The sequence below is a fragment of the Macrobrachium nipponense genome, chromosome 13 (assembly GCF_015104395.2).
Source record: "Macrobrachium nipponense isolate FS-2020 chromosome 13, ASM1510439v2, whole genome shotgun sequence".
Taxonomy (NCBI): domain Eukaryota; kingdom Metazoa; phylum Arthropoda; class Malacostraca; order Decapoda; family Palaemonidae; genus Macrobrachium; species Macrobrachium nipponense.
Genome location: NC_087206.1, coordinates 19965478 through 19970477, shown reverse-complemented (window position 1 = coordinate 19970477; position 5000 = coordinate 19965478).

Sequence of the window (5000 nt, the reverse complement as noted above, 5' to 3'; positions counted from 1 at the left end):
CTCTCTCTCTAAATATATGGAGATAAATGGTAACTCTAATCTTCACTCATACCGAAAAGACGAAATTCTCTCTCTCTCTCTCTCTCTCTCTCTCTCTCTCTCTCTCTCTCTCTCTCTCTCTCTAAATATATTAGACAAAAATAGTAATTCTAACTCTCACATATATCGAAAAGACGAAATCTCTTTCTTTCTCTCTGTAAAAGTATATGAGAAATGAATAATAAACTGTTGTAGATCAGAAAGATGAATAAAAAAAAGCTCTCTCTCTCTCTCTCTCTCTCTCTCTCTCTCTCTCTCCAAATGTGATGGATGAATGGGAAGCTCTCAAGCTTTGATGGATTGTGCTCATCAAATATAGCCAGGGGTTTTCTCAATTAGGTAAATTGAAGCTTATAGATTGATGTATGGCATCGTAGGGGTCTATTGAGGAATAAGATTTTAAAATAATTAAGATGGGGAGCGCCTTTATCACAGCTTCCTTTATTAATTAAATACTCATCTGATAGAGCAATGTTCCTTTTTTATCCTTGCGTCGTTTCTCCCTGCATTTGATGTTTTATTTATTTATTTATTTATTTATTTTTTATTTTTTTATTTATTGATTTATTTATTTATTTATTTATTTATTTATTTATTTATTTATTTTGATAAATAGACTAACTTTTCTCCAAGAAAACGACGAAGGTGGGAAATATACTCGATTCTGAAAGAAAATATGAACTTCTGAAAATGTAGTCTTGCTAAATATTGATGCGTAGGATGAAGAGGAGCTTAATGATTCTTATTTATTCTATAATGATTAAGCAGAATGATCGAAGGTTTTCCCACCCAGTTACCTCTTATTACTGATTTAATATTCCTGATATATATATATATATATATATATATATATATATATATATATATATATATATATATATAGTATATATGTATATATATATATATATATATATATATATATATATATATATATATATATATATATTTGTGCGTGTGTGTTTGCCACTTGTACCGTCATTACCATTGACATTTATCGATGTTCATTTTGATACCTTCATTACATCTGATAGTACTCAGTAACGTATTGTAAATTATTCGGTCACTGATTAGAATCCGCTTTTACTAAGGTAATTTCAAAATCTTGTGGGTTTTAAACAAAGCATATTTTTTCCTATTGTCAAGTGTAACATAATAAGAAAAGGCACTACAAACTTTTTTAATGATATTGCTTTTTTTTCTTTAAAATCCCCATTCTTTATTTGAGTTTTAAGTCTCTACTTAAATGTTAGATAGAATATATGAAAGTTTTGTGAATAATATGAGCTTTTACTTGAAGTGTGTCAGCAACAAAAATATAATTTATAACTGATGTAATCAACTACATCAAATAAAACGCTTACGCCTAAATATCTTATTTAATTGCTTCATTATTTGAACCACTTTTAAAGCACTTGATGGCGTGGCTGTGAAAAATGTAAGAATTTCATAATAAATAATGAACGCACTGAGTCAACGTTATTTCAACTATTTTTTAACTAGCTAATGCAGTTTTTGGATAAACAATGCAAATTATTACACCTTTCAAGCCCTTTCCATTAGTTTTTATTGCCGCTTTTTTCTGTTGTCATATAGCTTTCTTTTATTCGCTGATAAAACCATAAACTCATTCAGGAGGAAAACAAAATAAGTTGAAACTATATATACCAATATACAATATGGCTGATATCGTAAGTAGTGAATCCTGTCAGATGATATCTGTTTTTCTTCTTATATGTTTGTGGCTGATTTTCTTTATATACGTATATAATCGTTCATTTCTTTCGTTCTCCTCCGTTTTATGAGAAAATAAAATTTTGTATCCTTGATAACTTATAGAGCAGAAATAAGAGTAATAAAAAGCGTTAAGCAGAATTTTTTTTATGTGACCACGTTCAGAGTAGAAATATAAGAAGTCAGTTTTTTTTTGTCCGTGACCAAACAGAGTAGGTATATGAAAAATTCATTTTTAACCTTTGTGAACACATACCTAGCAGGAATATTAGAAATTACTTGACCAAAAATTTAAAAAAATGTGAAAACCCAAGTTCTTGTCTCGGTGGCAGGCACTGAGCTGGAATATTAGATATCACTTGCCCAGAAACTAAGCAGAAATATAAAATATCTAAGCTCTCGTCTCTGTGACCAGTCTCTGGATGGAAACATCAGAAATTACTTGACCACAAATTAAGCAGATATATGAAAATCAAAGTTCGTATCTTTGTGACCAGGTAATGAGCAGAAATATTAGAAATTAGAAATTACTTGACTAGATATTAAGGAGATATATGAAAATCCAAGTTCTTTCATATGTGACAAGGCACTAGGTAGAAATATGAGAAGTCAGTTTTCCATGTCCATGACCAGACAGAGTAGACATAGGGAAAATTAGTTTCTTGTCTTTGTGACCAGGACCAAGCAGAAATATTAGAAATTACTTGACCACAAATTAAGCAGATATATGAAAAATCAACTTCTTATCCCCGTGGCTAGGCACTGAGCAGAAATTTTAAAAATTACTTGACCATAAATTAAACAGAGATATGAAAAACCAACTTCTCGTCTCCGTGACCAGGCACTGAGCAGAAAGTTTAGAAATCACTTGACCAGAAATCAAGCAAAAATAAAATAGATCCACGTCTTGTCCATGTGAACAGACACTGAGCAGACATTTTTGAAATTACTTGACTAGAAATTAAGCAGAAATATAAAAAACCAACTCGTCAACTTCTTGTCTCCGTGACCAGACAGTGAGCAAAAATATCAGTAATTGCTTGACCAGATATTAAGTGGAAGTATGCAAATCCAAATTCGTTACTCTGTGACCAGACACCGAGCAAAAATATCAATAATTACCTGACTAGAAATTAAGCAGAAATCTGATAAGCTAGAAGTTTGTCCTCGTAACCATACGGTGAGGAGGAATATACTATATATAAAAAAAAAAACATTCCCTTTCTCCTTGAACGGACACCTATCATGAATATGAAAGGACGTCGCGAGTGGGAGTTTCCACCTTACCTATATATTTCATAGTCCTGGATCCCCTCAGGTGTGTAATAGACAGCTGTCTAACACAGACGTTAGCCAGGATATTGTTTATTTAGGCATGAAGCTTTTGCTCGGCAGGTTGAGTAAGTTATGTATCGGCAGGTGGGCGTCTCAGCTGAAAGCAGTCAATATCCATTAGCATGTTATTATTATTATTATTATTATTATTATTATTATTATTATTATTATTATTATTACTCCAATGAAACAATCTCCTGACAATATTGATGATAGTACTACAGGTAGTCTTGTAGCAACAGAATCACGAATAAACCTCTTGTAAATAATAACAAAAACAATTCGACTGGATGGTATTTATAGTTTCGGGTTCCGGGTAGTATCCTGCCTCCTTAGGAGTCCATCACTTTTCTTATTATGTGCGCTGTTTCTAGGAGCACACTCTTCTGCATGAGTCCTGGAGCTACTTCAGCCTCTAGTTTTTCTAGATTCCTTTTCAGGGATCTTGGGATCGTGCCTAGTGCTCCTATGATTATGGGTACAATTTCCACTGGCATATCCCATATCCTTCTTATTTCTATTTTCAGATCTTGATACTTATCCATTTTTTCTCTCTCTTTTCTTCAACTCTGGTGTCCCATGGTATTGCGACATCAATGAGTGATACTTTCTTCTTGATTTTCTCAATCAACGTCACGACTGGTCTATTTGCACGTATCACCCTATCTGTTCTGATACCATAGTCCCAGAGGATCTTTGCCTTATGGTTTTCTATCACTCCTTCAAGTTGATGCTCGTACCACTTATTACTGCAAGGTAGCTGGTGTTTCTTGCACAGGTTCCAGTGGAGGGCTTTTACCACTGAATCATGCCTCTTTTTGTACTGGTTCTGTGCAAGTGTCGGCCATTCGCTTGCTATGTGGTTTATGGTCTCATTTTTCGTATTGCACCTCCTACATATGGGAGAGATGTTATTTCCTTATATCGTTCTTTGAACATATCTGGTTCTTAGGGCCTGATCTTGTGCTGCTGTTATCATTCCTTCAGTTTCCTTTTTGAGCTCTCCCCTCAGTAGCCATTGCCATGTATCATCGCTGGCTACTTGTTTAGTCTGTCTCATGTATTGTCTGTGCATTGGTTTTTTATCAGTCCTTCTTTCCATACACTCTTGAGCCACTAGTCTTCACTGGTTTTCAGATATTGCCCCTGCTCTGTTCATGATGTTGACGCAGTCTTCTATGCTTAGTAAGTCCTCTCCCTCCTTCCTTTCGTGTTATGTATAGTCTGTCCGTATTTGCTGTTGGGTGTAGTACTTTGTGTATTGTCATATGTTTCCTAGTTTTCTGCTCTATGCTGCGGAACTCAGCAGCATAGACCAGAAAACTAGGAAACATATGACAATACACAATATTATTATTATTATTATTATTATTATTATTATTATTATTATTATTATTATTATTATTATTATTATTATTCCTGTTGTTTTCAAATGAAAATACTGTCAGTTCGACAAGTAATTTTATAACAGCGATATAAGCTGAATCATTATGTAAAAATATCTGTCAAGATCTGTCAACTTATTTACCGTAACGAAACGCTGATCAGAATTACGTCGAAACCCATTTGTCCCTTTTCGTTAACCGCGAAACTTACTGGGTTTCCATTACTTCATTTTATTTTGATTTCCTTCATTCTTTAGAAGGTAGCTCGTCTCAAAACACGTAGAGACTTACTGAAACTAATATCAGATTTTTACTATTGTGTTAACATCTTACTTTCCAATTCGGTTTTTAGGTTTCTGTAAAATACAACTATTGAGAGGGCTATTTGTCTGTCCGTCCATCTTTTGTCCGCACTTTTCTTCTTCGCACTTTTTCTGTCCGGCCTCAGATCTTAAAAACTACTGAGGCTAACGGGCGGCAAATTGGTATGTTGATCATCCACCCTCAATC